A 12,875-nucleotide genomic window follows, 5' to 3' on the forward strand; every position below is an offset into this window, starting at 1 on the left:
CTGCCCAGGAGACAAAGATTTGGAAATACATGCTCCTCAGCAGTGCATAGGCAGTGCATTGGCAGTGTATCTGTTTGTATCTATTTAATATTAATTTAAAGAAGACAATATATCACCATAAAACTGCCTTAATATTTATTGAATTGGCACTGTCCAATAAAATTGTTTTTCCTCCTAAACATTCCTATGCAGTCTTATTTCTTGGACAATAAGAAACTACGTATTGTAATGTACATCAGCACCTAACTGGCTGCAGCTCCCTGTGCTCTTGCAGAAAGTGATAAAACATGTAGAAATCCAGTTGTGCTGAAATCCAACATGCTGAAGAAATGTTTTGGGGTTTTTTTTAAATGGAATTTAAGGTTCTTAGACACCAAATGCTTTGGAAAACTGCACTCTTCGCCTTCAGACAGACTGCAGAATTTTTCCTGCCGAAGAAGTAGTCAGAGGCTGTATAACCCTGAGCACAATGCTCACATATGCTGAGGAGCTTGGTGTGCAGGTGACAGGATGTCACCCTTTCGATTTACAAGCTAAGCTGGAAGACAAGTCTAAGAAATTGACTCTTACTGCACTTGCAGGGCTTCCATTAAGATGTCTTGCTGCTTCTCAGCATATTTTTCAAGACAAAATTTTGTCGCCTCTTTTTCCCTCTATCTGCATATCCAGAAATTTATTTGTAATGACCTCTAAGTAGTGCAATATACTGCCACTACAACCTCCTCCCACACAGAAAATTTCCAGGCACCTAAGGTATCTCCCAGGGTGCCAGAGTCTGCCATTTTTACTCTGTTTTTCTGAGGAAACAGTTTCTTTCAGTCATTATCAGAAAGAAAGAGGGGAATGGGAAGACCACAACTTTGTTGCTTTTTTGTGTTTCTTTCCCTTACTTTTCTTTAAATGCAATATCTCAATTATTTACGCACAAAGTGATTACTGGGCAGCTTACTGCCATTTTAAAGATTTTATAAGTTCACAGTTTAGTGAAGGGCACTCATTTGCTGTGATGTATCAGAAGGGTCAGTTCTGCTGTGTGACACTGGCTGGTACCTTTTCTTCTTAAAGGGTAAAATGCTGAAGACAGCTCTGGTACATATGCCTGTGCCCCAGTAAAGATCCTTGAAGTTCCCTCACTACCAAGCCCAGAGGCATGAGAACACACTGGATTTTTTATTAGGCTACCTATTTATGTTGTTCAGGGTCCTGCACCTGTGGAAGAATAACCCCAGGCACCAGTACAGGTTAGGGGAAGACCTGCTGGGTAACAGCACTGCAGAGAAGGACTTGGGAGTTCTGGTCGACAAGAGGTTGATCGTGAGTCAACAGTGTGTCCTTGTGGCCAAGAAGGCAAATGGTATCCTAGGGTACACTAGGAAAAGTGTGACCAGCAGGTTGAGGGAGGTGATCCTCCTGCTCTACTGTGCCCTGCTGAGGCTGCATCCAGTTCTGGGCTCCGCAGTTTAAGGACAAGGAATTACTGGAGGGAGTCTGGCAGTGGGCTGCAAAGATGATTAGGGGCCTGGAGCATCTTTCTTATGAGGAGACACTGAGAGAGCTCGGTCTATTCAGCCTGGAGGAGAAATGTTTATAAATGTCTCAAGGGTGGATGTCAAGAGAATGGGACCAGACTCTTTTGAGTGGTGCCCAACGATAGGATGAGGGGTAACAGGCACAGACTGAAGCATGGGAGGTTCCATATGAATACGAGGAGAAACTTCTTTACTTGAAAGCTGACAGAGCACTGGAACAGGCTGCCCAGATTGGTTCTGGAGTCTCCTTCTCTGGAGACTTTCAAGATGCACCTGGACACATTCCTGTGTGATCTAGTCTAGGTGAACCTTCTTTAGTAGGTGGGTTGGACTAGGTGATCTTCAGAGGTCCCTTCCAACACCCATCATTCTGTGATTCTGTTTACTTGCATGGTGTCAGCCTCCAGAAATCTCAGGCACAAGAGAAACTTCATTGCATCAGACATCCAGTGCCCAGATTCAAGAGTTTTCCATTTCACGCTCCTTCTGTAGCTGTTCTACTACTTACTGCTGCCTTCACCTTTGCATTAATAATCACATTTGTTGCCTGGATGTACTGTTTTTCTGTGGAACAGCATGTAGTACTACATGCCAGAGGAAACGTCATTGCTTGGTGTCTCAGTTTACCTTTCTTTAAAATGGAAGGTAATAATATGTCCCTTAGAAGTACTGTAAGCAAATCTTAATGTAGTTGATACATTCCTAGCTATACATTCATTCCCTCTACTCTGCCCTGGTGAGACCGCATCTGGAATATTGTGTCCAGTTCTGGGCTCCTCAGTTCAAGAAGGACAGGGAACTGCTGGAGAGAGTCCAGCGCAGGACAACAAAGATGATGAAGGGAGTGCAGCATCTCCCTTATGAGGAAAGGCTGAGGGAGCTGGGGCTCTTTAGCTTGGAGAAGAGGAGACTGAGGGGTGACCTCATCAATGTTTATAAATATGTAAAGGGTGAATGTCATGAGGATGGAGCCAGGCTCTTCTTGGTAACAACCAACGGTAAGACAAGGGGCAATGGGTATAAACTGGAACACAGGAGGTTCCATTTAAATTTGAGAAGAAACTTCTTCGTGGTGAGGGTGACAGAACACTGGAACAGGCTGCCCAGGGAGGTTGTGGAGTCCCCTTCTCTGGGAACATTCAAAACCTCCCTGGACACATTCCTGTGTAACCTCGGGTAGGTGTTTCTGCTGTGGCAAGGGGATTGGACTAGATGATCTTTCAAGGTCCCTTCCAATCCCTGACATTCTGTAATTCTGTGATTCTGTGACAGCTGTGAGTTGGCTAACAATGATGAAGATACAAGTAAAAGCAATATCTATTAATGAATAAGATATTACAATCAATCAAAGCATTGCCACAGTGATGACATCCTAGGGGTCAGGAAGCATTTATAATTAAGGAAGAAGAGAGACAAATAGGATATATTGGGAATTTTTTCCCACCTATTTATACAAAAGATTTTAAATACCACAGACACTGTGTCTGGCAATATTTTAATTTTATTGTCACCAAGCCATCTAGAGCACTTGGCTAAATCAGTGTCCTCAGAAATATGCTGAAGTATGTATATGGTCTCTGCAATAGTTCTACACATATAAAATGAATGGGCATATCTACTCTTATGCCTTGGATAACAGCTTCAAGCAGTTAAAAATTACTTTTAGTTCTAGTCCCTTTTGCTAGCAGTCTAAATTCCTTCTCTGTTTTAACATATATAATTTCATCTATGTACCTGTAAAGAGAGAAACAAAGATAAATGAGGAGAAACAGGGACAAAGACCATCCAGAGAGTGCTTGGGAGTGGCTCTCTTGTATATCATTGTTTTTAGTTACCTCATGAGATGGTAGCATGTTTTGGCAAGTCAGATTTGCTAAATGCATCACACATACTTCTCATGTTGACCTCAGGGCCAGTCTTCCCACAGGGAAAACATTTTTCTTCTTTACCAGGGTTTAATATATACAACTGGGTATTCATTTAACTGTTGCTGGCTTGCCAATACACATCTAGCTTATTTTCTGTATTTTTTAAAGACCATCATTGGTGCTCTTTCCCAGTAAAATAAAATATAAATCTTGTGAAATAAGCATTCTATTAAAGTGTAAACTGTATAAAATACAAATGTCCAGGTTACATGCTATGTCAAGAACCTTAACTAGTGTCCTTTTGCAGCCCTGCTCTAGATGACTTCTCAGTGAAAAGATAACCCTTATTCTCATACTGAAAGAACATGGAAGAATACTCCTATCATATTCCAAGATAATAAAATCTTCCAAGTCTAACGCTGGAGCAAGATGAAGTGACATTACAGATTTTTGAACTGTCTGTTTCCCAGACATAAAAGATAAATATTCGGTTATTCATATAGATAATTTATTTTATCCTTCTCCAGCCAAGAAGATGTATTAATCATTTGTACTTAATGAGCACTATCAAAGATTTATAAAGTCAAAATTTAAACCTCAGGGCTCACCGATCCTTAAAACACCCTGTATTTAAGTGCTCACACATTAAATGGATTTTGGTCATAGAGCTTGTGGCCAAATGCCATAACTGATAATGCTTTTCAATTCCTCAACACAGATGATAATGATGATTATCAGTTTACATAATTCATTGCAGTAATAAAAATGGAGCCAAATGGCAAAAATCTACACTAGTAAGAAGAGGAAATAGTATCAAATCTAATCCCGCAGCTCAGCAAATTTGGAAGAGAAACACTACTGTTGCATACCTCATTATATCCCCTTAGATAAAAAAATATCTAATAAAGCCTAGGAATGTTCATTTTCCTGCCTTTATTTTTTTGCCATTACCTGTGGGGTTAAAAAATACTACAACCATGTAAGAGATCAAAGGTAAAAATAGGGTTTCAATACATCCTTCCTTGAAGAAGCAAGCAAAACACAATACTGTACTCAGGTGATAGGAACAAATAATTTGCTGAGTTGCTTTCAAAGGTATAAATTAGTCCATTCTGAGAGAAGGAAATAAATTACTTCAAAATTGGAGCTTCAGCTTTATAGCCTATTACTGTTTCCCTCCCTGCTGGATAGCACTCAGGTCCCAGAAAAATTTTGGAAGTCTAACAAGTCTGGAAAAGCTGGGATTACAAGGTAGAAAACATGAAGATGACTGTGATAGCTGGATCTTAACAGTCAAACCAGAGTGACTCTGCTCTGGTACAATGCATGGAGGCAGTTGCACCCAGTAAAAAGACATCATCCATCTATATACAAATGAATAGTAACTCAAAATTCAGGAAACAGTTAATAGGTATTACTTTTTCAGGTATTAGATAACTGCTGGGGAGCACACAGGCAAATAATTCTATAATAGAGAGCACTGAATGTAGGTGTGTTATATCTATCCTTTTACAAAAACTGTGCACATTTTCCGTTTTAATGATTACCAAAGATGGCACTCGATTTTATGAAAGAGTACCATAGTTTATCACTAGTAGGACACTTGGATCTATGGTTTACTTCCTTAGACTGAGATAACTAATTTGCTCCACTGGGAAGAACAGACCAGGTTTCGTGGGACATCTGTCACCCCTTCTTTGGTATGACTCATCGCTTATTCTGGCTTTAGGAAATGCCCTAAGACCCCAGTCTCCTATGGGAATTCCAGTACCCAGGTTTATACACAATTGAAGATCATAGAATCGTTTCAGTTGGAAAAGACCCTCAGGATCATTGAGTCCAACCATAACCTAACTCTAGCACTAAACCATGTTACTAACAACCTCATCTAAACACCTTTTAAACTCCTCCAGGGATGGTGACTCCACCACTTCCCTGGGCAGCCTGTTCCAATGCTTCACAACAGTGAAGAATTTTTGTCTAATATCCAATCTAAACCTCCCCTGGAGAAACCTGAGGCCATTTCCTCTCATCCTATCACGTGCTACAACAAAGTTCAGAAGCGGGAATAAAGAAAGTCCTATGAGACTGATTCATTCGAATTAGTTTTATGAGAAAACGACAACAACAACTAAAGCATCATTGTTTATATGGAAAACAACTGGACACATAACATTGCACACACACCCAAACACTATCCAGAACCCACTTGTTCACTGCTACTGCTGCCCACATACTTTTCTGCAGCTCTTGTTCTATAAAACTATGGCTTTGTCTTTCACAGGTTAGCTTGTCTCTCAGCTGGACTCTTCTACTAACAGTTGATTTCAGATGTGACTCTCAGGCCCGAGTCCCCAGCAAGGGGCTGAAGGAGGGTGTCCTCAGTGTTGTGCTTGACTCAGCTTTCCTCAGGAACCTTTTTGCACTGTCAGTATTGTTGAGGAAGAGCTCTTCCCTCTCTGCCTGCACAACCAGTGGCAAAACTGATAAAATACCTGCTTTTACTGGGCAAGGTACTTATACAAGCTAAAGAAGGCTTTGCATTTTGTAAAATATGCTTTCTCTGTGCTTTCAGTTCTTTTTGGTGTACATTACGCATGTGGTCGTACGTCACTGTCCCATGTGTTGGTGTGCTGTGGGTTCACATGAGTTATAAATTGAGAACTGCTGCCCTGCAGCATAGGAAGGGTAATGGAAAAGAGGTTCTTAGAACAGAGGGAAGAACTCAAATCCCACATCCTACACAGGATAAAAAGCTATGTCAGTTCCTGCATCTTTGATGCAGGACAGCATCATGTTCAGAAGGGGGTTTCTACCTCACAGGCACAACTTCTTAGTGATTCTCCCCACTATGGATGACACACTGTATGCATGGCTGTAGGAAAAGCCTGAGTTTTCAACTCTGACCTCTTTCAGGACTGCTGTATGCCTCTGCAGAAGGCAGGCTCTGACTTGAGTTTAGTACGCACACATGTATTTCAGAGACTGTGGTGGAACTGGTATAGTGCATTGAGCTCACACAGCACTGATGAGAATCCAAATCAGATTATGCTGAGTGGAGAGTTTGACATGAAGTGTTTGAAAGCTCAGGCTGTTATGTTTTTGCTACTGCAACACTGGTGTTAGATCTCAAATGTATGAGTCCCGAAGTCTAGCTGTGAGCTTACACATTTTATTTTTCTGCCAGCTTACATCTTTTACACAGGAGAAGAAGCATTTGAACAAAAATGTGTGATTGGTGATTTCTCTGGTGCCACGACAAACTCAGCTGGTAGAAAGGCCAGTTCTTTTGATGCTGGGCCAGGGCCTGTGCCGCAGTGACATGGACACTTTGCATGTGAAATTCCTGTGAGTGTAAGCAGGAAGAAACATGCAATATTGTCCAGGGTGAACAAAGGGAAAGGTGAGAAGATGGGCTTTCAGCCCACACAGATTGACCAGGAAAGGTGAGGTGGACTTAGCAGGGTGATCTCGCATAGTAGGTCTTCTTGACAGGGTATACTTCCAAGGCAGCATCGAAAAAATGACTTCTATGCAAATGTTTAAAATGTGAGCCCAGAATTCAGTGCTTTCTTGATCAAGAATGCATGCTTTACTCCAAATGAGACTTTGGAGGTACTGGAGCTGAATTAAATAAATAGTTCAGCTTGAACCTCCAGGAGACAAAGGTACATGCAGCTGAGCAAACAGGAGAAGGTGAAAGTCTCTGCCTCAGGTGTGACTGAAGATTCAGAGACAATTTGTGGGAATGGCCAAATTTCCAGGCACACTTTCTGGTGTTCCCTGAAGGAAGCAAGCCCTGCACACCAAAACACCTTGGAAAAGCAGTTCTCGCCCACACTTTCTCATACCAGCAGTCTGGTCCACTATGGATGCTGTGGGAACAACCCTGTAAATAAAATTGCTTACTCAGTTAACTTAGCCCCTAGGTGGCTGGCCCAACATCCTGACTTAAAGAAATAAAATCAAAAGTAAAGATATAGAGATGAGCTCAAAACAGCAGAGAAAGAAAAAGAATAAATTTTACTTATTGCTGAAAGGGTTCATTGAAACAAAAAAAACCCCAACCAGCCAACATCCCCCTTCAAAATATCTAACTACTATAGCATGATTTTCATCAAGTGATCACATTATGTTGATTAATCACTGCAGGAAATGAGTACCTCAATTCAGGTTTTATGTAGACCAGAAAGAGGGTGCAAGGAAGTCTGCGTTGCATATTGCTACTATACCTTTCAAGTTTTTATGGCCCTCAAGAGAAATGAGGCATTCATAATGTGGGGGAAAAATAAAAATCATAGAGAGCACCATAAATCTAAAGGACTAAGTTGTGGAAATCACATCTTTAAACTGACACAGCTGTGATTAACTGGCAATGGCTTTTACAGTTAGAAAAGTTTTTGGATATAGTCATTTGCCCAGAGAAAGTTTCTGGTGAAAAGAAAAAAAAAAAAAAAAGAGCAAGTGCAAGTATAAGTACTTAATCAAATCCTGTTTTGGGGCTGGTGGGATGGAATATGTTAAACCACAAGACTTGCACCTCAAGAAGATTGGTTTTGAATCTGTTCTGATCACAGAGACTTAACTTTCCAGTAGATGTTGGCTCACATTTTTTTATGAAACCACCCACAGGATTCAGTAGTCTCTGTTCAGCAGAGCACCGGAGTAAATCACTGCTGATGACCGAGCTCTACTTGCTCAACTGTTTTTGCAAGTTTAGACAATCTCTGTGTGCATAAAACAATGGTGCCCACTTTTCTGTGTTCAGACACCAACTTGCTAATCAAAATTAAAAAGGATATATGCATGTGTATGTATATATGTATAGTTAAAGAAAACAAAGGTAATTATTCTTGATATGAAGTCTATATAGAGGCCTGAATCATAATTGACTTAAATGCTGTGGAATCACTTGTACTTACTCAGGATGTAGGAATAATGCTACAAATCAAAATAATAGCATACTTCATCCTTTTTGCATTTGCTTTCCCCACAGGAGACTGTATAAAGTGAAAAGCAAGCACAGCAGTGCCTTCAGAAATATAGTCTTCCACCAAGGAATAGCTTTGCTGCTACAGATCAAAGACCTAGGTCTAGACAAACAAGCCACCTGATTTTGACCAGGATGGCTGTGCTTGTATATGCAGATTTAACAGGCTTGAGAACATCGCTGGGCATGAAATGCAACGCTATGGCTCATAAAATGGCTAGAGCAATTCCTTGCACGATTTTATCCTACATAAACTCCTACACAATTTCCAATCAGCATGTACCATAAGCCACACCTTTACTGTGGATATGTTTCTTTCTTTTCATTCATGCATACTAGGGTTGGCAAGAATTTATGTGAATAAATATCCATGGAGCAGTCAATGTAAACGAACAGTTTATACAAAGTAATATCATTTATAGATAATAGAGTTAGAACAGCCAGAATTTTTAGCCTTATCCAATGGGTCAATGATATTCTAAAAGCTAAAACCAAAATCAGTCCTCATTTGCACCAAATCATAAATTGTTGCACTACACTGAACATCTGCTGCCCAGGCCGTGGAAACTCCACTTCCAAAGAAACAAGGAAAAATTTTCATAATCAATCCCATAAACACATGCGATCAAATTTTTCAATTCTCTGAGGAAAAATTTGATTCAAGTAAATGGGCTTGGGGTTTACAAACATAAAAATCTCCGTAGAAAGAAAGCAAATGCATATGGTACCTTACAGATTGAAAAGCCCATTTCAAACCGATTTGGAAATTGTTCAAGCAGAATACTCTAGGAGATCAATAACATACCTTAAAGTATCTAAGACCCCCAACAAGAACAACGCGGGGAAAGAAGAATCTGGGAAGGAATGACCGGCAATCCAACCTGAACTCTATTTAAAGATATAGCCAGAAGTACAGGTAGGGAGTATTTTAAAATTACACTGCTCATCTTGCTCAGATGAAAGGGAATTATGAGAGGAAATTGTGTACATAAAACTCCTTCACTTTTAACAACATCCTTTTTGGCATACTCTTTCAGCCACACATTCTTGTTCTCAAGTATAAGTTAATAGTTTGTACACATGCTTTTCATATTGTAGGACTGTAATTTCAATACTTTTTTATTATTTGTGGCTGCACATTTTTGCATTTTAACAGAAATATCATGAGTATTGCACTTTAATGCTAATATTTGATGCTTTTCTAAAGGCTAGCTGTGAGAGCAAAAGTGTGACGAGGAAGAGAATTGCAATGGATTAGAAATTCAAGTCACAGCATAGCTGTACAGAATGTGACGTCATTGAACAACATAACAAACAGCAAAATGGCTGTTTCCCCACCAAGTCTTCTCTTTTTTACACAGCTTTTTGGTAGTGGAAGAGACTACTGAAGACTTAAAAACAACCAAAAAAACCCAAAACAAAACAAAAAGAACTGGATAAAGAAGACAAGCCAGGCTATCAGAAAGGGAGAAGCGCCAGCTTTAGCAAGTTGTTTAGCAGCCACGCAAAGTCCTTTATAACTGGGACATGAAACAGGCCAAATGCCACTGTCAAGAGATGCAGATGAAAAAAAGATGCAAAGGTCCAAGATACACAGTATCTGAAGGAACTTGAAGGAAGGCTGATACTAAATGATCAAGTAGTAAGGGAGACCTTGGTGCTTCCTTCACAAATAATAGCCATAAATCAAGATGCTTTTTAAGCAGAGAAAAATATGATACAAGTAGGAGCAGCTCAGCAGCCACAGAACAGACTTGAGCTTTCTGATATTTATGTCCTACTGATTAGCATGGCAAGCATGAAATCTAAGTTTTCAGAAGATAATAAAGAGCCAAATAGTGGAATAATACAATTTCACATAGACGGAATATTGCATGAAGAGCAATATGCCAGCTATGCCGTAGCACATACAGAGGAGGCATGACTGGCCACTTGAAACTCCCCATGGGCAAGAATTTAAAAACCTCTAGCAAAATATGTCATTGCCAAAAAGAGAGCAAGTCAGATCTACCAAAACCTACCATATTAGGGTAGTTAAAAGCTTTATTTGCAACACACTGCATTTGTCAAGAGTGTTCTAAGTGATGATGTCCTGATCATTTGTTTTGAGTCAATAGAACTGTTTCAATTTACATTCATATATGTACATGGAAATAGATTTACATTTAAATATATACTTACATATATACACTAACATATATATTTAAATTAGCCTGGGCTCTGACTCCTCTCATCCTCAAACTTACTCATGCTGAATCAACCTTGGCAGATGGTTGTGAGCAGAAATCCCCCCAAGCCCCAGGCTCTTTGTGTTTAGGAGAGAAGGGGGGAGCAAGATATTTTTCTGTAACAGTCAGCAAAATTGCTCAACGGCTCACATGGGAAGAATAACCTGATCAGAACTGAAAAACAGTAAGGAAAGCATCAGCCACTTATTCCTTTTCTGTATTGTTTTACCTGTACAGATTCCATCAGAATATGTAAATAAAATACAATAGAGACTCCAAGGATCTGCAAACTAACTGAGCCATTCCTCATTCTGCTTGAGATCTGTAAGAAAGTTGCTACTGCTCTAAGTAAGCCTGCTACATGCAAGTACAGCAGGACATTGCCCCAAGTGTGCTATTAGACTGAGTTACACAGCTACACAACAGCAGGTTGAAGAAAACTAAGTTTTTTTTCTTTCCTCATTTCTCCCAAACAATGGAAAGCTTTCTCTTTAAAAGCTACAAATTAGAATTGCTTTGCTGATGATAAGCTCTGGCTTTTGTTGAGCAAATCTTAAGCCGGGAGTTCCTGTATTTTTTTCCAGACACGATCTCTTGAGACTTGTGCTGCTCTTGCTTCTGCAGCAGTCACTGCTCCTGCTCCTGGTGTTATTCCCACCACTTCAGCATTTTGCAAAATGTCAGTTTTGTGGAACTGGCTGAAATCCAATAGCTGATGCCTTGCACAGGGGCTCACTACATTCAATGCTGCTATTAAAAGGGTCTTCTGCCCTGTTGAGAGGCTTCAGTTTCTGTGTGTTGAATTACACTTCTCTCCCACAAATACGAATGGAAAATATTTGCAACTTTTAAGAACATAATCCTGAGGGAGCTGTTAGGTGAATCGATACTTAGAGAGCAGTGCAGGGGAAAGGGACCTGCGGGTCCTGGTGGACAGCAGGATGACCATGAGCCAGCACTGTGCCCTTGTGGCAAAGAAGACCAATGGCATCCTGGGGTGTATTAGAAGGGGGGTGGTGAGAAGGTCGAGAGAGGTTCTCCTTCCCCTCTACTTTGCCGTGGTGAGATCACACTTGGAATATCATGTCCAGTTCTGGGCCCCTCAGTTCAGGAAGAACATGGAACTGCTGGAGACAGTCTGGTGCAGAGCAACGAAGATGACTAAGGGAGTGGAGCATCTCCCTTATGAGGAAAGGCTGAGGGAGCTGAGTCTCCTTAGCTTGGAGGAGGCTGAGGGGTGACCTTTACACATATATAAACGTTTACAAATATATAAAGGGTGAGTGTCACGAGGATGGAGCCAGGCTCTTCTTGGTGACAACCAATGACAAGACAAGGGGTAACGGGTAAAAACTGAACACAGGAGTTTCCACTTAAATGAGAGAAGAAACTTCTCAGTGAGGGTGACAGACACTGGAACAGGCTGCCCTGGGGGTTGTGGAGTCTCCTTCTCTGGGGACATTCAAAACTTGCCTGGACACCTTCCTGTGTAACCGCACCTAGGTGTTCCTGCTCTGGTGGGGGGATTGGACAAGATGATCTTTTGAGGTCCTTTCCAATCCCTAACATTCTGTGATTCTGTGATAAAAAAATGCCAAGTTAAAAAGTATTGTTGTGGTGTCTTGTTTTTCTTTTTTTTTTTTTTTTTTTTCCCCCATGCGCTGTTCCTCTTTTTCACCTGTTTTGACACTAGGCTTTTGCAAGGCATGGAGCCCTAAAGTAAGCCTTTGTTATATTCCTTAAGACTTTTTTCTCTCTAGTAACTTAGGAGCTTGAACTATGCTGAGAGCTAGGACACAGCAAAGTTGTGTCCCTCAGCTGCTGTTGACTTCATTCATTCAATACAGCTCTATCTAAACAGCCTTCCAATATTTCAGGCGGACAAATCCGTCTCGGAGGGGACCCAGGCTGTGTGACCTGTGCAAAATTATTTGCTGCAATCTGCACTGCACAGCAATCCACAACAAAAGGAAGTTGGTCACGTGTGCAAACACACTTTAATGAATGCAGCACCTACTTTTTCCAATGGCTATAAGATATTTTGTTATAAGATTTTCTGCTCTTCCTCCTGTCCAGAAGACAACATTTGAAAGCAGCTCTGGTCTATAGCAATAATGTTGTATTGCTGTCAATAAGGTTTGGATTATTAATCTCTTGGGTCCCACACTGAACTATGGAACAGATGAATTCAATATGCCGCAAACTTTCTCAACAGAAAATTGACTATTGATGGGTATATAGAGAGCCTGCAATGCAGAGA

This window comes from Streptopelia decaocto (assembly GCF_964273445.1).
Source record: "Streptopelia decaocto genome assembly, chromosome: Z".
In the NCBI taxonomy this organism is placed as follows: domain Eukaryota; kingdom Metazoa; phylum Chordata; class Aves; order Columbiformes; family Columbidae; genus Streptopelia; species Streptopelia decaocto.